General features: G+C 35.8%; 1 protein-coding gene across 1 annotated transcript in view; it reads right to left on the bottom strand.

Moving 5' to 3' along the window:
- The window catches only part of LOC138707835 (liver carboxylesterase 1), a 115,540-nt gene that overhangs the window by 35,919 nt on the left and 54,690 nt on the right, over positions 1-24,931 (bottom strand). The gene's annotated exons all lie outside the window — the stretch shown is intronic.

Here is a 24,931-nt window from a genome sequence, read left to right as displayed (position 1 = left end):
GTGTTTACTATCTAAATAATTTGTAATTGTCGCATTAATCTCACATATGCCTTCCGAAACCGGTATGTTCTCCTTTTTATTTAACATATCTTGAAGGGAAATAGAAAAATGTATCCAATCAATATGAGTAATTCATTTTCTCTTCAGAATCGTAGGCTATCCTGTACATTCCTACTAAAACAAGACACTCCCACTTCTGTGACAATAGGAAAATGGTCACTGCCCATTGAATCTTTTATAATGTTCCAGTTTGTATACAAAGCCAAAGAAGGTTGCGTAATAGTTAAATCGACTATAGACTGTTCTCCATAAGGTGCAATTAAACGCATACTATCATTTTGATTTAAAACAACAAGATTTAAAAGTTCAAGTGCCTCATAAAGTTGTTGCCCTCTTTGATCTGTGTGGCTACTCTGCCAACAGGGATGGTGGGAATTAAAATCACCAACTATGATTAGTTGTTCGTTTTGTGGTATTTGCGAAAAAAAAAACTGCTTGCCAACTAGTAGTAGATCAGATAACATTAGGAGGTTGGTAAATATTAATTATGTTTACATTTTTCACTCTAATCCCAATCCTTCTACCTCTGGTGGTATATTTGTGAGATGTAATAAGGAATATGGTATACCCGGAGCAAGCTGGATTTCGTTCCGGATTTTCAACGGCGGACCACATTCGGACATTGACGCAGATCATGGAAAAAGTCGAGGAACACAATTTAAAATTGTATATAGCCTTTGTGGATTATGCAAAAGCTTTTGATTCGATAGAACATATTAGTGTTTTGAAAGCACTTAAGAATCAGGGTGTTCCAATCAAATATATTAGACTGCTTGGCATGCTGTACCAAAGAAACACAACAAAAGTGAAACTGGATACAGAAGGAACACCATTCAACATACAGCGAGGGGTAAGACAAGGAGATCCCTTGTCACCGAAGATCTTTAATTGTGTATTTTAGGAGGTCTTTCGCAAGTTACCTTGGGGTCACAAGCACGGCATATCTATCGACGGAAGAAAACTGACCAATCTACGCTTCGCTGATGATGTGGTTCTGTTTGCCAGATCCAGGAAACGATTGGAAGAGATGCTGAACGAATTGTGCGAAGAAAGCATGGCAGTAAGCCTAAAAATCAACACCAGCAAAACCAAAGTACTGACAAATGACGCAGAAGGGCAGATGATCGTCAAAAATGCGAACATCGAATTTGTCACGCAATACATTTACCTTGGCCAGACTATATCATTTCAGAACAGCATTGACAAAGAAATTGATAGACGAATAGCATCGGCATGGAGAAAGTTTTGGAGTCTGTCCTTCATCCTAATGGGCAAGAGCCAGAAATTGCAGAACAAGAGGCAGATCTTCAACAGCTGCATTGCACCTGTACTTCTATATGGGGCGCAATCCTGGTCACTCACCAAGAAACAGGCATTAAAATTAGGAAGATGCCAAAGAAGAATGGAAAGGAAAATACTCGGAATAAGCCTGAAAGACAGAATCAGAAACGAAGAAGTACGGCGACGAAGCGGCGTAGAGGACGTGGTGACACTCGCTAAAAGGATGAAATGGCGCTGGGGAGGACACGAGATACGAATGCCACCTACCAGATGGGCACACACGGCGACACTGTGGGATCCAAGAATTGGCTGGAGAAACCGTGGACGACCGAGGACCAGATGGGGGGACGAGTTCAAGTTGCAGCTAGGAGGACTGTGGACCAGAATAAGACGCCAAAGAACATGGTGGAAGGACGCAATCAACCAACTTTGAGTGGGAGCAACAACCAGTGCTAGCGAAATTGTGGACAAAGAACTAGGAATGTAAATAGACCATCAGGTCGGCTCTTCTGATGGTCAAGACTTGAGCCACCCCTGCCCAAGCAGGAGGCCTTGCCCCACTGGGGATTTACGGCTTTATTATTATTATTATTATTATTATTATTATTATTATTTCTAACGAGGATTGCTACTCCTCCTCTACCGTCCGTCCTATTATTTGTATTTAAATTAAAATTTCGAAATTTTGGTAGAAAGAATTGATTTATCCATGTCTCGCATAGGGCTGCAATGTCAATCTCTTGTAAAGATAACAAATTTTGTAGCTCTGTTATTTTATGTTTAAGACTGCGACAGTTCCACTGCAGAATTTTTAAATTTACATCTGCCATCGGAGAGTTTAGAAAGGCTAAAAGAAAATATGTATAAATAACCCAATAATAGGCATATATATATAAATCTATGTAAGGTTGAAAGATTATATCTGTCTAAATTTTCTATAGATAGTTTCTGAAGAGAAATACTCTTCATTGTCCTAAATTAAAGTGGATCTTTTGTTTATAGTCTTGGACTAGTTTCTCACTCAATTCTGTGTTCGAAGGATCCATTCTCTGTACGTCTTTTATTAGACGATTTAATATTGAATCAATAAAAGTTTTTGATGGAGTATTTGTTGTATTTGGGGGAACTGGAGCAGTTGCGTCTTCTTGAAGGGTGTGTTGTCTATTGTTAACCGTATGTATTTTAGATGGACTATCTAATAGTAAGGTTTGTCTTTGAGATCTAGTGGGAATACCGAGCCTGCCCGGTTGGGATTTGCAGAAATGTTGAAAAGGATTTTCTTTGGAGTTTCTTTGGCCTGGGACTGTGGGTAAACCTACCCGTGTTCGCTTACGTGGAGTGCTCTGTGTTAGAGGGGTCGGAAAGTGTTGGGTGGATTGTGTCTGGCTAGGAAGAACTGATGGCAATTGTGGGAAATCTTTTTCCGTTACTGCTGAATACGACCTTTCTTGCTTTGAATCAATCTCTCTTGCTTCATGAAAGGATATATTAAGTTCTGTCATCTTCTTTTTAATATTGAGTTGGGATTTCATCATCACACACTTTTCACTATTCGCTAAGTGATCCAAGGAACAATTACAACATCGCAATTTTGAACTTGAACAATTAGTCAAGGTATGATTTTCTCCACACTTCACACATCTGGATTGTCCTCTGCACTGTTTTTCATGTCCATACCTCTGGCAATTTTTGCATTGTAGAACAGGAAATCTATATTTCTCTACCTCGTATCTAACAAAGTATAACGTAATATACCAAGGTAAATTTTGTGTTTCAAAAGTAATCTTCACTCTTTGAGTTGGAATATATTTCACCTCTTCCCCTACGTACATCTTTTTATAAAAGCGTTCTATTTTGTATACCTTTTCCGAACTATTTATGTCCTTTTTTATCTCTTCGATAGAAATTGAAGTGTCGACTCCTCGTATTACACCGATGGAAGTAACTCTATGTTTAGGAATAAAGGCCACCAATTTCTCTGTTTCTAGTACTTTGTCTTCTAGGAAATTACTAGCTGCCTGTGCTGTTGTAAAGTCGATCTGCAGTCTATTTCTGCCTATTCTTTTAATTTCTTGAATATCTTTGTGTTCTCTTTCAAATAATAATCGTCCTATTTTCAGTGGGTGTAAATTGCCTATATTATTGTCTTGAGATTGGACATATACTGCATATAGTCCTCTTGAATTCTGTGCGTAATATATTACCGGTAACTTTTGCGATTGTGTGTTAGATGTAGAAGTGGAATTTAGTTCCTCGGTCTCCATTTTTTGTGTTGTTTCTTTCTCTAATGTGTAGTTATGTAATGAGTTTAGGACCCCATCTCTAACAGAAAAATAAAAAAAGAAAGGAACGAATCACAAATTAACACAACTAAATTTATAGAAATGTCTTCAAATAACACTGTTCACACTCAATAAGCACTATAAGATGTATCGACTCTGAAAGCACTTACGGAACTGCCCGCTGTCTTTTATGTAAGCTACAATCCTACAATGCCATGTATTTTGGGTCCCTATCACCACGGCATGGCACGCCTCAGGTTGCGGATAGAGGAGACGGCCTCCAGATATGGAGGGTAGCTGCGAATATACTGAATAAGCAGTCGTGGACAGCCGATAAGGGGTGGTCCTCCAGCTTGGGGGTTGGGCGAAGGGCTAACAACCTATCACCGAAAAAGGTTATAAGATTTGGTACATGGGACGTAACTAGTTTTTATAAAACAGGTGGGGTAACATTAGTAGCAAAAAAACTAGCTAGATATAGAATAGACTTCGTGGGAGTACAAGAGGTTAGGTTAGATGGGAATGGCATATCACAAATAGGTGATTACTTACTATATTATGGGGAAGGAAACGATAATCACCAATTAGGAACAGGATTCTTTGTACATAAAAGAATAAAATCAGCAGTAAAAAGGTCGAATTTATCAGTGACAGGTTATCGTATTTAGTACTTAAGGGTAGATGGTGCGATATCGTAGTTATAAATGCTCACGCCCCTACAGAAGAGAAGGACGACCATATAAAGGATAGCTTCTATGAGGAATTGGGACACACTTTTGATCAGTTACCTAGATATCACATGAAAGTTTTATTGGGGGATTTCAATGCTAAAGTAGGACGGAAGGAAATTTTTAAACCAACAATTGGAAAAGAGAGCATACACATAAGTAGTAATGAAAATGGAGTTAGGTTAGTCAACTTTGCCATATCAAAAAATTTAATTGTCAAGAGTACAACATTCCCCCATAAGAATATACACAAACATACGTGGACTTCTCCAGACGGAATGACACATAACCAGATAGATCACATCTTGGTAGATAAAAGAAGGCACACTAGTATAGTAGATATTCGAACTTTCAGAGGAGCAGACTGTAATTCTGACCATTATTTGGTAATTGGAGAATTAAGAGAAAGACTATCAGTAGCCAAGCGAGTAGAGCAACAAGCTAATATTAGTAGATTCAATATTTTGAAATTAAAGCACGAGGAAACTAAGCAACGTTATCAGGTTGAAATGTCAAATAGGTTTGCTGCTTTAGCAACTGCTGACGAAGCTGAGGAAGAGTTAGATGTTAATAGCGTGTGGGACAATATCCGAGATAATATCAAAATTGCAGCTGAGCAGAGCATAGTTTATCATGAAACTAAGAAAAAGAAACCATGGTTTGATGAAGATTGTTCCATTGTAGTAAAGAGAAGGAAACAGGTAAAATTGAAATTCTTACAGGATTCAATTGTGGAGAATAGAGATAATTATTTCAATGAAAGACGGGAAGCAAGTCGTACACTTAGGAATAAAGAGAGAGATCACTTGAAGGAAAAACTGAATGAGGTAGAAACAAATAGTAAGAATAAAAACATTCGAGATTTATATAAGGGTATAAAGGAATTTAAAAACGGATATCAGGCAAGGGTAAACGTGATCAAGGATGAGAATGGTGACTTACTTGCAGACTCTCATTCAATCCTAAACAGATGGAAAAACTATTTTGGGCAACTACTAAATATACATAGGCCAAATAGAAATGATCAGGACGAAATTCAAATACAAACTGCTGACCCATTCATACCGGAACCCACACTTTCTGAAGTCGAAATTGCGATAGAAAATCTGAAAAAGTACAAGTCTCCAGGTATTGATCAAATTCCAGCAGAATTAATACAAGAGGGTGGAAGGGCATTATCTAGCGAAATCTATAAACTTGTACTTGCAATTTGGGAAAAGGAGATTGTACCAGAACAATGGAAGGAGTCCATAATCGTACCTATTTTTAAGAAGGGGGACAAGACTAACTGTAGTAACTTTCGAGGAATATCACTTTTGTTGACATCGTACAAAATTTTGTCGAATATCCTTCTGAGAAGATTAACTCCATATGTAGCTGAAATTATTGGGGATCATCAGTGTGGTTTTAGGCGTAATAGATCGACTATTGATAAGATTTTTTGTATTCGACAGATATTGGAGAAAAAAGGGAGTATAATGGTACAGTACATCAGTTATTCATAGATTTTAAAAAGGCGTATGACTCGGTTAAGAGAGAAGTTTTATATAATATTCTTATTGAATTTGGTATACCCAAGAAACTAGTTCAATTAATTAAAATGTGTCTCAGTGAAACTTACAGCAGAGTTCGTATTGGCTAGTTTCTATCTGATGCTTTTCCAATTCACTGCAGGCTAAAGCAGGGAGATGCACTATCACCTTTACTTTTTAACTTCGCTCTAGAATATGCCATTAGGAAAGTTCAGGATAATAGACAGGGTTTGGAGTTGAATGGGTTACATCAGCTTCTTGTCTATGCGGATGACGTGAATATGCTATGGGAAAATCCACAAACGATTAGGGAAAACGCGGAAATTCTAGTTGAAGCAAGTAAAGCGATAGGGTTGGAAGTAAATCCCGAAAAGACAAAGTATATGATTATGTCTCGTGACCAGAATATTGTACGAAATGGAACTATAAAAATTGGAGATTTATCTTTCGAAGAGGTGGAAAAATTCAAATATCTTGGAGCAACAGTAACAAATATAAATGGCACTCGGGAGGAAATTAAACGCAGAATAAATATGGGAAATGTGTGTTATTATTCGGCTGAGAAGCTTTTGTCATCTAGTCTGCTGTCAAAAAATCTGAAAGTTAGAATTTATAAAACAGTTATATTACCGGTTGTTCTGCATGGTTGTGAAATTTGGACTCTCACTTTGAGAGAGGAACAGAGATTAAGAGTGTTTGAGAATAAGGTTCTTAGGAAAATATTTGAGGCTAAGAGGGATGAAGTTACAGGAGAATGGAGAAAGTTACACAACGCAGAGCTGCAAGCATTGTTTTCTTCTCCTGACATAATAAGGAACATAAAATCCTGACGTTTGAGATGGGCAGGGCATGTATACGTATGGGCGAATCCAGAAATGCATATAGAGTGTTAGTTGGGAGGCCGGAGGGAAAAAGACCTTTGGGGAGGCCGAGACGTAGGTGGGAAGATAATATTAAAATGGATTTGAGGGAGGTGGGATATGATGGTAGAGACTGGATTAATTTTGCTCAGGATAGGAACCAATGGCGGGCTTATGTGAGGGCGGCAATGAACCTCCGGGTTCCTTAAAAGCAAGTAAGTAAGTAAGTAAGTACGTATGTAAGTAAGTAAGTAAGTAAGTAGTAAGTACAATCCTACAATGTATGTAAAATTCATACGTAAAAGGAAGTGTTAATTAATATACCTTATACCAGGGATGTCGAACAGCGCTCTCGAGCTGTGAACTGCAGAGCCATCACTCCTCCCTTACCGTGCAACGGTTGAACACAGGTAGCAGACAGTCCGGCGGAATGATAGTAAACAAAAGCGAAACTGCGGCGGCTGGTACATCTTACCAATTGATTAGGAACTTAGTTTAGATTTGCACTTGATGAACTCTGATAAACAAAAAATGTAGCCTACGTGAGGATGAATTATGATGATGATGATGAAGATGATGATGATAATAATAATAATATTAATAATAGTAATAATAATAATAATAATAATAATAATAGAGTTTTATCTACTGGGTCATTCCATGAATGTTGTTCGTTAGTGACGGAAGTAGGTAAATCATAATAATAATGTTGTTAATATCATGTTTAAAATATAAATTTTGTGTGTATGTGTTGTAGCAGAGTAACTTCAAGTTCAGAAACGTAAACTATTTTGATGTATAAAATTAATTACTTTTAGCGTGACTTCAAATTTGTTCATAGTTTTTGTTACACATTCAAAAATATCTCCTCCTCGAGTTCGATCGTTTAGTGAAATTACATCTACAAAATCTCCACGAACATTGAAATCTGAGTCGACACTCCTTATGAATATACTGTAGCTAGCTGCGCCGTATCTTTCCGATCGGTACTTTCATCAAGAGCTATAGTTAGTAATAAGTGAAAGTTTTCATTCTTGCTATCAGTTGTTCCTCCAATTTATCGCCCATTTATGATACGCGCTCTATAACAGTATTACGAGACAAACATATAGATTTAAAATCATTAACGTATTCCGGACATATCCCGTTTGCAACAGCTATGAGACAGCCTTTCAGAAATTCTCCGTCAGTAAATAGCTTTGAAGCCGTTGCAATAATTTCACAAATTTTGTAGCTAGCACGATGATGATGGGAGGTTTTTTGAATTCAATCTTGATTTTAATTCTTCTACAACCTTTTCACGAGTGAAACCGGATAACTTTTCTGGTCCGTAAGCTTCAGTATGACGTGTAGAATTAAAATGCCTTTTAATGTTATGATGGCTAATGTAGCCAAGATTTTTTTCTACATATTAAGCAATGTGCCTTTCCGCCCTTTGAGATAAATAAACATTTATTTGTCCACTCACTATTGAATCGTCGTTCCATATCCATACCAGCCACCAGAGTTGATAAACACACTGCGTACAGAACACTGCTACAGCGAGCTGACTGACTTTCGTTTCAGCTCAGCTACGGTAGGAAACAGTATTAATCGTTTCACAGTTTGAGAGCGCTGTTCGACATCCCTGCCTTATACGAAACAAATCACTGCATTTGAAATGTGCTTAGGGGAAAGTTGCCTATATCGTACCACTTTTCAGTTTTTGTTCAGTTATTTAGAAATGGGAAGGGATTTTAATTGCTTATACTGTTAGACATTGAGACAGTACCTTGGGACACAAAATATATTTTTTTCAGAATTTTTAAATAATTATACATTGTTTTAAAGGACATTATTTCAAACTCTTGCAAGTGGTACGATTTACGCGCCTAGTTTCATAAATCGTACCTATAGGTTGCTTAAATCGTACACATTTATAAAAGACATCATTTTCACAATAAGAACTTCATAAAAGTAACATATTTCATTACATTATTATCATTTAATATGGAATTTTATTAATACAAATGATAAACAGAGATGTTTTAAGATACAAAGATGTTTGTAATATACAAATCTTAAATATTATCAAGATCTAGTAAAACGAAAACACGAAGGGTCACTTAAGATAAATTCTTAATTAACACATATGAAAGATTCCTACGTGTCAGATTCTGTCGTTACACGTCACAGACAAAATGAGAACGTTTTCTTGAGCCGTAGAAACTCCTGCACATGTCTCATGCACCCATTGATTGCACAGAGAGCAAGGAATCATAATGACAGCTTCTTCACAGATAAAATAAAACCAGTCCTCTTCTTTTACATTAACATCAATAATTTTAGATGCCTTTTTAGTTCTTTTTGATAGTTGATTTGTTGTTTCTTTTTTGTTCCCCCCCCCTTGAAGTTCTTCCTTTCAATTTCTTCTGCTGCAATTGATTCTTACAGGGACTTGAAGTTAGCACAACAGCTTACTGAACACTTTTTCTCGTTCTCGTTTGAACTGAAATCTTTGGTTTAGGGAGAAACCCGTTCCGTCAACATTAAATTTGTACAAAGCGTCCCGTTAACGGATCCATTTGCAGGACGATCCAGACCTCTCTTTACCTTGCTCATCAAATCTCGCTTGAAAATCGATTTTTAGATTTCGTACTTACGGCAACATTCATTCAATCCCACTGTTCCGGATCGAAATTCATTCAGTGCCTTAAGTGCAGCACTTGGTTCCGATTTTCCGTATTCTTGTTTGATCGTTATCTATTCTAAAATTTGAAAATATTATGCGCCTAACGTTACTTGTTCACGTTGCCAAAATCGTACTGGTACGATATGAGCAACCTTTCAAAGGTACGATTTAGGAAACTAGCACTCCAAGCAAACTATTCAGATTATAACCTAAACAAAACTATTACAGTGACTATTTTTACCGTTTAAATACTGCAAACAATCTTATATACTAGGTGTAATAAAACATATTCATTATATTAACTCAATGTTTTAATAAAAGCTTACGAAAGAATAAGAAAATCTTATACGAGAAATCAGAACTTGCTATTAAGCACGATTTAATACAGCTGTTGTCTTGGGTGAAAGGCGAGAAACTGAATGAGTATCAGTTTCTATTTGTATTCCATGAAAAATTCCTCAGATGGTTCCTGCATGCAATACTTTCCTCAATATTAATAGTGGTACGATTTCGGCGCCGGTACGATATAGGCTACTTTCCCCTACTTACTTACAAATGGCTTTTAAGGAACCCGGAGGTTCATTGCCGCCCTCACATAAGCCCGCCATTGGTCCCTATCCTGTGCAAGATTAATCCAGTCTCTATCATCCTATCCCACCTGCCTCAGATCCATTTTAATATTATACTTCCATCTACGTCTCGACCTCCCCAAAGGTCTTTTTCTCTCCAGCCTCCCAAATAACACTCTATAAGCATTTCTCGATTCGCCCATACGTGCCACATGCCCTGCACATCTCAAACGTCTGAGTTTAATATTCCTAATTATGTCAGGTGAAGTATACAAAGCGTGCAGTTCTGCGATGTGTAACTTTTTCCATTCTCCTGTAACTTCATCCCTCTTAGCCCCAAATAATTTCCTAAGAAATTTAATTTTTTAATTTAATTTAATTTATTTATTTAAATTTAAATATACAGAATAAAGAAATAATTACAAAACAAACAAAGAGAAATACAAATAAAATAATACAAGCAATATAAAAAGCAGATACAGTAGTATTAACAAAATTTGAGACCGAATGAGCAGCGCTCGTGCTCGGTCGTAGTTTAGATATAATATTAAAATAAAAAATAATAATAATAATATAAATAAATAAGTAAAATAAAATAGGAACTAAAATATAATTACAGCGGCAATGGAATTATATAATATAATATTAACACTAGAGAAGAATAATATCGCACGTGAAAAGTAGGACTAATATATGTTTCAAAATTATACACATAGGCTATAAATTTATTTAATCAAATTGAAGATATTAACACGTTTCTAATTTTCTTGTTATATGTTAGTGGGTTACATGTTAGAAGTTCTGGGTGTAATTTAGTTGAAGCATTGTACAACCGAGGGCCATGCTCTGCTCGTTTTTCAAATTTTTCCTCGATGTTTTAAAAAAACACTTCATAATCTTGTATCATAAAATACATACTATTCCTTCTTGCCACATGTAACACTTGTTATGTGAACATTCAAGCAGCTATATCTCCACACTCTCGGACACATATTTGTATGAACATATTTTTAGACAACAGTGAAAAAACCACCCCATAAAATATGTAATATCCCTCCTGAATCACCTTGTATATCTTACCTAAACCGCATCATTTTAAAATGAAGTCAGATATTTTAATTCGAGGATTAGAGAGAATGCATTTTATGTGTAATCTAGACAGCAAAATACTGTACATACTTTTATTCTGAAGAAGTTTAACTGATTTCATTTAGTTAAATCTTTTGAACAGTATTTGAACATAAAATACAAATGATAATATTCTTAACATAAGAGAAATGAATTGTTGCGTAATGCTTAGTTGCATGAGGAAGCATGTGACATCTTCGTAGCACTCATATTTTCAGAAGGCCGACTTCATCACAGAAGCATTCTCGATGTTACGAGTTACAATAGCGTTGCAAATTTGGTTATGTTTCTTAGACTTAAAGTAAGTAATTCTTGGCGCGACAGCCTGTGAAGGGCCAGGGCCTACCCAGTCGACTGTCTCACGTCCATATCCCTCAGCAGAGGTAAACGATCATCCAATCAGTACGGTGGTAACGTGTGGTCAGCAAGGGATTCACCAGTCGTTACAGCTGGTTTTTGAAACCGGATTTCGCTACTTATTGTAGCTCCCCACATTGTCTCTATGCTGAGTGAGAAATTTCCTTATCCATAAGGACTCGAACCAGTGCTCATTTCATAATGCAAGTCCTAGGGGTGATGCCTTAGACCACGACGCTACGACGCGAAACAGGTTTCTTACAACATCGATATATTATTTATTTTGTAATTAGTATAGTAAACGTAAATTATCTTAATAAGCATTTCGATATCCCTAACCATTATATATGACTTTATGTTTCCTGTGAGAACACAATGACTTATAATCAAGTTATTACTGCTCCGCCTTCAACCCATTCCTTTCCGGGAAGTGATTCCAGGCTGGCGAATCCATTGAGGATGAAGGTCATTATCTTTATTCGTTTCTTTTTTTTATGGAAATCAAGTTTGGGTAAGTACTCATATTTTCAAGCCGAAAGCAAGTGTTTATTTTCACTTTCGTTTAATATTTTGTAAAGAATGGATATAAATTATGTAAATTTCAGCACTATATGGAGCTATTATAATATACAGCGTGACATAATATTCATAATGTAGTTATTGAGCGTTGGTTGTGTAATTACACAATGCTAGGAAATCTGACAATATATTAATATGCAAACACGTTGCCTTGTGTTGAAACTCCGCTGCTGGCAACGTAGACAGAATACACAGAAATGATTGAAGTTTGTTTAGGTTATTTAACAGGTATTGCACACTTAACTGAATACTTCATAAAAGAAAGCAATAGAAATTCTTAGTATTTATACTAGAAATGTGAGGGTGTCTGACTTAAGCCGTTCATTTCTGTTTAGGCAGACCAAACAGCAGTCGAGAAATGTGGGAGGTATTTAATGCTTCCGCAGGCGGAATGAAAGGCGGATATAGTGAGGATCACGTACGAGCAATTCCGAAAAGGCTAATTTGACCATCTCTTCAGTGTTGCCAACTTAAACCACATATCACCAAAAGAGGGTAAAATCACAATGTCATGTACTATAATAATAATAATAATAATAATAATAATAATACAGTATTAATAACGATGTCTTACTTATTTACCACATGTGGGAGGTGTTTTCTAAACGGTTCAATAATTTGTGAAAGAGTACATTTTCCTTCTGAGGACCTCTCGCACATTATGCTAATAGTTAGTAGATTAGTGTACGATCTAATATTAAAATGTATTTTATCTGACAACATCAAATTCATTGCTTTGATTAAACAGTTTACGATTCACGAGACCTAACCTAAAAATGTAGTTTGTTTGAAATGAATAGTACGAATTCCAAAAATGAATGCCACTTTGAAATGTATGCATAAGAATACTTACTCCATTATTGTAACAACATGTCTAAACAAGAAAGAAATTAATTAAAACGTGAAATGATATTTCTATCGGTTACCCAAGGGCATGTATCACACGAAATGTGTTATATTTATTTACACTTTGCCTACCTCACTATAATCTTGAATTGTAACTACAACACAAAGCAACACTTAAAATAACTATGATGTATTAATATTAATACAGATATTAATTAATTATTAGTAGGTTCAAATTTCACTAGCTTCCAGTAATCGGCTCAGAAATCTAGAACAATTTGAATTTTAAGAATTTAAACTACCGACAACTTGTGTCACTGCTGCCAATATAACAGTTATAAAATCACTACCAGTTGTAGTATTTGTCAGTACCGAAATTCGAAACGAAGTTGACAAAACAAAATCCAAACTAGAAAATCACCATAATCCACTAGCATATGTAGTAATGGGGGAAAATAGTTAGGTTTCACCCTTAGGGCATTAAGTAAGCTGGCCCGGACTGTATAACGTTCACCGACATCGCCACATGAATCACTAATTTTTGTCCTCGTGTGATAATCTTATGTTAAACATGTGCAGTAAATCTGTTACGTCAATTATTTATTTTCTTTCGGCATTCCAAAGTTTCTTCTAATCAAGTTTATCGATTTATTTGCTCTTCTTATAGTTCCGATAATATATTTTAAACGCATGCGTTATATCCAATCCTCAAATTAATTTATTTGTTTTGTTTCATTCGGAATAAGCAATGGACATCTATTAGTCCTCTTTGAGGGGAGGGGCTCGGGCCGGGGACTGCTGTCGCACGTAGGCCGCTTGAGTGGGCCCATTGTACTACCCGAAATGAAATGCTATTGCATGCCATATGGCCCACGCGCTACAGATTTCCCTGCAGGAGGCCTCCGAAGTCCACTGCAGCCTACAGAACCCCTTTACCTTTCCGCGTAGGCATCACCGCGGTGTTTGAACCTAAGGTCCACGAGCACTGGAGGAGAACCCATACAATACCATTCAGTGATTCAGTGTTGTGTGTGTTTGTGCTGCACGTTTTTTCTCGGTATATGAAATATTTGGTGTATAATCGCTTTATATCAAGTTGTGTTTAAATAAAATAAGTAATTCAAAGTGAGTCCTCCAGATGGTTCATTCAGGAAAAGAAATAGGGACATAGAAGCTATGAAGCAAATAAAATGAAAATAAATAGTGTAAATAAAATATTTACAATTCACAACAAACTAAGGAAAATGCATGCCTCAAAGAATTACGGTGTTGACTAGAGCCCGGATGTTTGGCAAAATGCCTTTTTTACTGGATGAAAGTAAATCATTATTTGCATAGATATAAATGTGATTTGCAGTAAATCAAAGTGATAGGGCCAAATTTTATTTTGCCTATTTTGCCTTTTTAAGGTGTTTCTTACTGACTATTACACTCTTATTACGTTATACTACTTTTGACCAATAAAACGGCACGAAAGGACGTATTTCAACCAATCATGCCTGCTTATCGCACAATTTTATCGCGTCCCTAGCATTTGTTTAATTTTATCGCGTCCCTAGCATTTGTTTCTTTGTTTGCCAACATTTGAAACTGCGCTGGTCTGGACGTCAATATATATATATATATATATATATATATATACACATATATATATATATATAATTACAAACCACTCCAGTCGATGCACAGCAGTTTCAAATATGACTCGCATTGGCATTCAAGACCAAGAATTAATAAAAATCACTGATCATACCTATGCATCTTCTGAAATCCGATTTACAAATAAATGAAGGGCACCATTCGGAAATCCTGAATAAGTTGAATACACCATGTAGGCCTAAATCAACGAGTTCCACTTCTATTACGCACACGTCCAATATAACATCAATTGAACCACCAACCACATTCAAATTTGAAAATTGTACATTCAATAATAATTATTCCCTTTAAAATTATTCATTCGGAAATCCTGAATAAGTTGAATACACCATGTAGGCCTAAATCAAAAAGTTCCACTTCTATTACGCACACGTCCAATATAACATCAATTGAACCACCAACCACATTCAAATTTGAAAATTGTACATTCAATAATTATTCCTTTTAAAATTATTCATGTTTATTTTTTATGTCATCGTCGTTAATTAAAACTTTTCTAACACTTGTGTATATTAGTTAGGTTATGTTATAGCTTCTGCTATATGATATTATGGATAGTCACGCATCAGAGATTGTTTAATATTAAGATTTATTGAAAATCATCTATCAAGTGACGTTGATTACTGGGATTCGGATAATTGATGTGGAATGCAACTGTCTTAATAAAAACGAAACTGAATCAACAAAGCCTTCTTGACTAGTAACATTGCCATCATGTATAGATCGAGAACTTCTCGACGAGAAGGCATTGCTCACTACTGCCATCTAGCATGCATCTAGCGTAATATTTGTAATGTTGAGATGGTACAATAATACATTTGAAGACAGTTGTATTTTCGTAAGTCAATTAATATTTTATTGTATTGGAGTACTTCGTTACTTCTAATCTTTATATACTTTCTTCTAATCGTGTAATAGTCAATTAAATCCCACTCGAGTTTTGATTTTCTCTAGATAAATCAGAACGTCTAGTGAGATTACTGTTGATAAATGTCTTTTTTTCCATTTTAAAAGCAATATTTCTTGTTTATTTTCAATTTCATATTTAATTGTAATGTAATGTGTATGAAATTTAAATAATTGAAACAATGACTAACTTTACTATCAATAGTAAATAAAAGTAATTTACTTCGTTGCTTAATCTGATAATAATCGTGTTTTAATACTATTGGTGTAATATAAATAATGATCGACAATCCACAGTTACAAATATAATATTGCCATGTCTTCACGATACCAACAATCAGTTTTATAATTTTAAATATTAAGCACGTTCTCATAGAAAATGTTACGTAGCATTTTCAATTGTTTGCTTTCATATTTTCAAATCTTAAGGTTACAATTTTGTGCTACACCTGTTTATTATTGTAGGAGAAAGAAATTTGAGTGAGGAACAGTCAGTTACTGTCGGGTGACAGAGGTATAAGATCGGTTAGCTAGAATGGCTAAATTCAGTAAACCATTGAGAAATAAAATTTATGCTTACGTTAGTGAATTTGGTGGTCATGTGTTTTCAACCGATGGAACAGTTTTGTTATGTAAGGTTTGTGAAAAGACAGTTAATCACTAAAAAAAAGTATTTTGTATGTCAACATGTGTCACCTACGAAGTAAATATGTGAGTTATGTTGATATAATTTAAATTTATTGCTAAAATACATTATGCCTTTTTAAAATTTATAATGCCTTTTCCAAAGATTATTGTGTCTTTTTTACGTTTTATTGCGTTTTTTGCTGCGTTTCATTTGAACTGTTATAAATGCCTAAACATCCGGGCTCTAGTGATGACATGTCGTATTAAAAACTATATTAGCGACTGCAAACAAACCAGATTTATCTATTTCACCTTGAAATATGAAAGTTTCAAAAAGAGGCATTCTCTTTTTTTTCAGATACAATGTTTTCAAAGTTTTCTTCTGCAGAAATATCAGACATTCTAGGACGAAATTTGTAAGTGGCCCACCACTGTTGTTAACTGTGCTCCTGAAGATGATTTCTGAAGTTAGAGATGACGGTAACAACTCTAAAAGAAGGTTTCTGAAGCTAGATACTTATGTTTATTAATGCACTTTTTCCATTTCATGTTCCTTATTGTTGATAAACATTTTTTCTTGTAATCTGATATATATATTTCTGCATTGATCTAACTCAAATGAAATTTTGTACTTATTTCAAATCAATTATATTGAAAAAAAACCGATACATACTATTTTGTACGAAAACAAGTTACAAAATATTTTAAAACATGATTGAGTAATTACATTTGATTTTAAAAAATATAGTAACATATATATTTCTGTTACATGTTAAAAAATTAAGTTTTTCTCCAGTAAATTAGTTGTGATGAAGATGACTGGTTATTGATCTTATCGATTCAATTTGCTACCAGACATATAGATTTGAAATTAATCTTTAATAATTATGTTTATATTTCATATTTATAAATTATGCTTTATTATGACTTTTAAATATATATATTTCAAGCCATATATCCATCACGACCAAAGTTGAGATACCAGATATAGATTCAAAAGTTTCATTATGATCTTAATACTTTATACGCCTTATGGTTGCCTCACTGATGAAAGAAAAATATATTCATGATGGTGCAAATTTTCCGATGTCTGGTTACAAATGAAAAGCGAACTAAATATAACACTTCAGAAGAATATATTGCAAATAAATCTCCATTAAAACATGTAATTTACTGTATATCTCTGAATTAGTCAAACGTTTACATGTTTTTATGTTAGTATTTCAAATGGATAACAGTTCCACACTAGAAGTCAAGCAGTGCACAAATTTATCCAAAAATGTTTTTTTCTAGTTAGTTATTTAGCGTCGATGAGATTGGCTATAGCGAGATGGTATTTGTCGACATGAGGCCGAGAATTCGTCATATATTACTCGGCGTTCACTTTATAGTTGGGGAAAACCTCGGAAAAACCCAACCAGTTAATCAGCCCAAGCGGGGATCGAACCCGCACCCGAGCGCAACTTCAGACTAGCAGGCAAGCGCCTTAACCGACTGAGCCACGCCGGTGGTGCCAAAAATCTTATTTGGCTTATTGCAACATATGTTTTAGCAAAATCTGTAAAAGTCTTGTTATGTAAGGAACTGATACGACCTATTGTTGTATATGCTAATGAAAAATGGACTACAGCGAACTCAAATGAACAAGATCTACAATCTACGAAAAGGTTAATTTTTGGTCTTACAGAATATATGTTATGGTAACAATGATTATTAGAGGAGTAAAATTTGCTCCGGCGCCGGGGATCGAACCCGAGTCTTTGGTTCTACGTACCAAACGCTCTAACCACTGAGCTACACCGAAATGCAATCCACAGCACAGGATCGAATCTCTCTCCTCTATTGTTTTTCCCTTTGTGGCCTGACTCCAAGTTCGACATAGCTCAGTGTTTCGGGCTATTTCATCTCACCCCTTCAATTAAATTTCGAGTTCTTAAATGAATATGCTCACATACACGCCAAACATACATACAAGGGAGTTAATATAGGTAATGTCATGTATAAGCTTCGTATTCCAGTTACCTATAAACTGGAATGAGGTTGCACGATTCGAAATATATGTGACGTCACAGCGCAGGTACAGGTACGTTCGTATACAAAATAGTTGCACATCCTCTGCCCTCTTCCTCTAGAAAGTCAAACTCGGGACGCAGTCATAGTGAGTAGTATTATCGATCACTGCTCTTACTAGTCGTATTATTTAAATAATTACATCTTTGTGGCTGATTGAAGGTTCATTGCAGAGGTAAAATGTCTTAGGTAAGACGCTCAAGCGTGTAATATTGCAGGGCATTGTTGAGGATATTTTAACTAATATTTTCACTCTCAATATGGACAAAATTACATATAAATTGAGTAAAATAAACGTAAAAGTGACAAAAACAGTGCATAGAAAGTGTACTGAACCAGTAAAATTATGAAGACATTAACTCCACGTTTAGCATGGAATTTGTGTAGCCTACCATGATGTTCAGTGCCAACATCCAAATTAATTAATTAGATAATCTACATTTTAGGGGATTTCTAGAAAAAGACATAGACAATTAGTGGGTCTTCAGTAATGACTGACATGGAATACAATATCCTAATGAAACACACAAAAAAATATCAGACAATAGGAATATCATGCGCCAATAACGTCATGTGCTACTGAAAGAATTTCTGGCAATATAAAATCATTTCAAGTGACATCCGCATATGTTCAAGTTCCGTAACCTACGAATGCACGTTATTATTCACTGCAAATATCACAACGAAAAATGAACATCACGCTTCAAGCATGTGTTTACTAGTATAGCTTCAGAATGTCGGGAGTTGACTGTACTCCACGAATACGCAGCGATGACGTGTTTGTTTATATCCTTATCCGTTGCATTACCTGTGTTCGGAGTACTATATACTCAATGTGTCTTTAACTTCAGTCTTTAGGTAGCTGGAATACGGAGCCTAGTAATGTAGGTAGGTAGATATACAGACGGCACGAACTAAACCACTTCTTTCGGTATAATTATGTTGAAGACATATTTCCGTGTAAATCTCGAAATTTATTTTGCAGCCTAACAGTAATTTGTCTTCATGGCTACTTCATGTAATGAGAAAATAAAAAGTGACAGTTCCTAACAATTAATAAAATGAATACGATATAAACAATGTGATTGTACTGATTAAACAAAGTTATTACTACTTGAGACGGCCTTATTTTACATTATCTAAAGTTTATTTCTTGAAAATGAGCGGCCGTCGCGACCAATAAAAGGTCGGGTGATTCATCATTTTCACGTTCCGAGGAAATTACATTGTTTCTAGTTAGTTCGTGTGAAAATGACATGCATCATGGGCGATGGGCGCAATACAGGCTTCCACACTCCATGAAACTGCTTTTAATATTAGGAAGGCTTTAATTTAACGCCATTCGAAACAACATTGCTCGGCTGTGGTGCATATTCAAACATCTCAGCAGGATATGCAAATGGCGGCTTCAGGCGTCGTGATTTATCTGTCGACTGGTGGGTCATCGCTCTACTTGCAGAGTCGCTGCGGTGGGACTTATCAATACAAATCAGCCTCTATGACGTTACGACGGGCAATTCTAACTCACATCTACCGTTGTTAATTAATTATTTAACGACAAAATTTCAATTGGCGATAGAAGAACTATAGTGGAGGCGGGTGGTTGTGATTGTAGTTTTATTGTTTGTTACTCAGGACAAGAAGAAGTGCGCGGGATGAAACGGAAAGGGGAAGTATGTTAGTGATATGAACGCTTAAATCAGAGGTGACCAAAGCGGGTGTCGTGATTACATCGTGTAATCACAGACATTCAAACGGGTACGAGGAGTTTCCTGTACACTGCTGTGTGTTTCATTCACGTACTGAAGGCAAGCAGTGGTCGTATCATGTCGCTCTACAAACTCTGTCTCTACAAGCAATAAGTGGTGGTTTCGTAAAGAATGAGGAAAACTTTTTTGTTGTTCTGTCGGACAAAATGTAATATGTTTACTTTGCTCAGCGGTTCAATTAGGAGTACATAGAAACATTAATTGCCACGCTGAGTAATGTATTAATAATAATAATAATAATAATAATAATAATAATAATAATAATAATAATATTATTATTATTATTATTATTATTATTATTATTATTATTATTAACAACTAAGTATGTGTATGTATAATTCTTCCATACGTGCATGAATATTGATATTTTTGGATGTTCCCCCTAGATAGATAAAATTATTAGGCTTTATCTCCAATTTAATCTTCTTAATCTTTAGATGAGGATAACTATTTATTAGTTATGCATTTAATAATAATATTGTAGAAAAACTGATTCAATATTATATGCCAACAAACTGTTAAACGCCAGGAATTGATATGTCTTAAATCATAGCCAGAAAAAGAAAGATTAAGTAAATAAATGTAAGTCAGCTACCTAATGGAGTTTGAAATATCTCGTGCTCTAAAGCCTTTTAATAGAACAGAATTTCTCAAAAGAGTAATGATTAAAATAGCTTAAATAACTTGTCCATAAGAAGTTTTTAATTTAAAAAAAACTACGAATTTCTCGACCAAGTATCGAGAGAGGAATTTAGAAAATTCCTGATTATATTCAAGAGGAAGGTTATAAAAAGAAGCAAGAAAAATCTTATATTATTCACTGGCTCTTGATGATAGCAGTGACATTACTGATACAGCAAAGCTTGAGATTTTTTTCCACGGGATTGATCAAGATGTTAGTACAGGATTCACCACTGGTTGTAGTTTTCATGCCAAGTACCTTTCCTTCGTCTCATTACTTCATAGGCTGTCTGTCGCATGTAATCGCTGCAGTTCGAGTTTTGTTCACAGCTGGCTTAAGTTATGTGACGCAATAGCGATACTATTCGTTTACTATTTATAATTTATTCGTATATCTGTGATCACAATTAGGGCTATGTGCCTCGATTATAGTCAGTTATACAAAATAAATCACAGATATATGAGCACCTGATTATAAGAGTAAATTAGAATTTATTTCATTAAGTTTAGACAAGTCATAAATGTGATAAGCAGGCTTAGGATCCGAGACAATTTAACAATGTACGCACAACTTGACTGTAGAGTTCCTTGAACATAATAGACAGACACACAGTGAATGTAAACAACGACGTCAATGTGCTTCGTTATATTCTACTGTTAATAGTACGATCCAGTGACTGTGGAAAATGAAGTAGGATATGTAACTCACAAGTTTTCATACTCCTCGGCGACGTTGAAGGCGTTAGCGTTACGATGAACAACCATGTACATACTTGCAACTAATTTGAAAAAACTGTTCGCTAAGAACTGAAAATGCACTGTGATGGCCTGAGTTCGTTTCGTAGGGAGAGATGGAAGAATACTGCACCTCTGATCACGAACAGGTAAACAAAACTTAACGCACCACCTGACTGCATCTGTACTCCGTTGCACTGTAACTTCACTTCATTCTTAAGTTGTCTCAGATCCTAAGCCTGGTAATGTCCAGCAGAAGAAACCATATCCAGTGTTTAGAAGAGCAGAGTTTGCCATTTTTTATACGCGTCCTGGTCTTTTAATGTGAGTTACAGTACATTTAAAATTTCTTTCCTTATTAACAAATTATGATTTCCCAAATAACTTTATACCTATTTTCAGCCTTTCCCAATGGAAAGGCGATGAAATGCCCAATGACACTGAAATACCTTACTTACTTACAAATGGCTTTTAATGAACCTGGAGGTTCATTGCCGTCCTCACATAAGCCCGTCATCGAACCCTATCCTGTGCAAGATTAATACAGTTTCTATCATCATATTCCACCTCCCTCAAATCCATTTTAATATTATCCTCTCATCTACATCTCGGCCTCCCCAAAGGTCTTTTTCCCTCCGGCCTCCCAACTAGCACTCTATATGCATTTCTAGATTCGCCCATACGTGCTACATGCCCTGCCCATCTTAAACGTCTGGTTTTAATGTTCCTAATTATGTCAGGTGAAGAATACAATGAGTGCAGTTCTGCATTGTGTAACTTTCTTCACTCCCCTCTAACTTCAACCCTCTTAGGCCCAAATATTTTCCTAAGAACCTCATTCTCAAACACTCTTAATCTCTGTTCCTCTCTCGAAGTGAGAATCCAAGTTTCACAGCTATACAGAACACCGATAATATAACTGTTTTATAAATTCTAACTTTCAGATATTTTGACAGCACACTATATGACAAAAGCTTCTCAACCGAATAATAAGAGGCATTTCCCATATTCATTCTGCGTTTAATTTCCTCCCAAGTGTCATTTACATTTGTTACTGTTGCTCCAAAATATTTGAATTTTTCCACCTCTTCGAAGGATAAATCTCCAATTTTCATATTTCATTTCGTACAATATTCTGGTCACGAGACATAATCATATACTTTGTCTTTTCGGAATTTATTTCTAAACCTATCGCTTTACTTGCTTGAAGTAAAATTTGTTTTTTTTTTCCCTAATCGTTTGTGGATTTTCCCCTAGGATATTCACGTCATCCGCATAGACAAGAAGCTGATGTAACCCGTTCAATTGCAAACCCTCTCTGTTTCCTGAACTTTCCTAATGGCATATTCTAGAGCGAATTTAAAAAGTAAAGGTGATAGTGCATCTCCTTGCTTTAGCCCGCAGTGAATTGGAAAAGCATCAGATAGAAACTGGCCTATAAGGTCCCTGCTGTAAGTTTCGATGAGACACATTTCAATTAATCGAACTAGATTCTTGAGAATATTATAGAAATTTTCTCCCTTAACCGAGTCATATGCCTTTTTGAAATCTATGAATAACTGATGTACTGTACCCTCATACTCACATTTTTTCCAGTACCTATCCAATACAAAAAATCTGATCAACAGTCGACCTATTACGCCTAAAACCGAACTGGTGATCCCCGATAATTTCAACTACATATATGGAGTTAATCTTCTCAAAGGAATATTGAACAAAATTTTGTACGACGTCAACAAAAGTGATATTCCTCGAAAGTTACTATAGTTAGTCTTGTCCCCCTTCTTAAAAATAGGTACAATAATGGACTCCTTCCATTGTTCTGGTATAATTTCCTTTTCCCTAATAGCAAATATAAGCTTATAAATTTCACTAGATGAAATACCTTATGAAATGAAAATATGCGATTAAAAACAGAAACTGTATAGTTTATTAAGAATACTGTATGTGGTGAGAGTTGTTACATTATAATGAGAGTGACTGTGGTATAATTCTGTCGTGCTCTTCTAATGCATTATTTTTATTTGGCCGGCAATTTTACTTGAAGAGCATGGTCGTGAATTTCGGATTCTCCTTATGACATACCTGTAGATACAGTAATACTGTCTTTGTCAATATGGCTTCTCGAAATCGTGCTGATCGCACATCTTAGTAGTTCAGATGGACAACGATGAAAATACATGAAAAGGAAAAAAGGCTAATGCTGACAAAGGGAAAATGCCCCAGAAACAATATCATTAGATTAATTACAACAGTAATGAATAGCATACTGGAAAGAAAGGAGTGCTTTGAATTAACTGTTGTGGGTTCTGACCACGTGACTGTCAAAAGATTCACGCGACCGCCTTCCTTGTGGAATAGAAAGACATACAAATCATCAGTTCCCTCTAGCTGGCGGCAGGGAACTAGATTGCATGTCTTATCAGTCAATTAAGGGATTGTTTCAAAACCCACAGCCCCATTCAACATCCCGGCTATAAAGCCAGACGGTTGGTGGTCCGCACAAACTGCCAGCAGAGTTTCATAACAAGAATAGTGCCTTTCCCCTTATTCAGACTTGTGCATTTCTGAGTCTTCCTCACAGATAAAGTTACTCCAGAACTTTTGTCTCAAAATCCCAGCATGTATAGATGATGTGATTACAAATTTGAACATATATTTGCCTTCTGAATTAAATTACATGATTTTAGTTACAGAAAAAATGAATTAGAGCCAACAAGTAAAATTGCCCTATTTTTTGGCCGGCTAATTTGGAACAATGATGCATCAACTAAAAGTCCCACGCCGTAGCTGTGTGATATAAGGCGTCTTGCCTTACACTAGAGTTATGAAATGAGCGTTGGGTTTGAATCCCAATGGAAGAAAAAAATTTCACACGAAATTTCAGCTATTGTATAACAAAGAAACTTTTAATAGAAATAGGAGCATCTTCTGCGGACCTCTGGAAAAGAAAAGGATGAGACTGATGAAGTGCTTTATATGGAGTGTGGGATTGTATGGGGCAGAAACCTGGACATTACAACGAAGGGAAAAGAAGCGAGGATATGGAGAAGGATAGAGCTTGTGAAATGAACAGACATAATTATAAATGAAGCTGTGTTGGAAAGATGGGTGAAGAAAGAATGATGATGAAACTGATCAGGAAGAGAAAAAGGAATTGGTTGGATCAGTGATCACTGGGTGAGAAGAAACTGCATACTGAAGCATGCACTGGAAGGAATGGTGAACGGGAGAAAATTTCGGGGCAGAAGAAGATATCAAATGATAGGTGACATTAAGGTTTATGGATAATATGTGGAGACAGAGAAGAAGGAAGAAAATAGGAAAGATTGGAGAATGCTGGGTTTGCAGTGGAAGACCTGGCCTTGTTCAGAAAACTATGAATGAATATATGGGACAAGTGTCCAACCAGCATCGTGATATCCACACCTGTGGAGTAATGGTGTGAGCATCTGGTCGCGAAACCAGGTGGCCCGGGTTCGATTCCCGGTCGGGGCAAGTTACCTGGTTGAGATTTTTCCGGGGTTTTCCCTCAACCCAATATGAGCAAATGCTGGGTAACTTTCGGTGCTGGACCCCGGACTCATTTCA

The sequence above is a fragment of the Periplaneta americana genome, chromosome 10, assembly GCF_040183065.1.
Source record: "Periplaneta americana isolate PAMFEO1 chromosome 10, P.americana_PAMFEO1_priV1, whole genome shotgun sequence".
Classification (NCBI taxonomy): domain Eukaryota; kingdom Metazoa; phylum Arthropoda; class Insecta; order Blattodea; family Blattidae; genus Periplaneta; species Periplaneta americana.
Note: the sequence above shows the minus strand (reverse complement) of the source record. Positions and strands in the feature narration are given on the sequence as shown.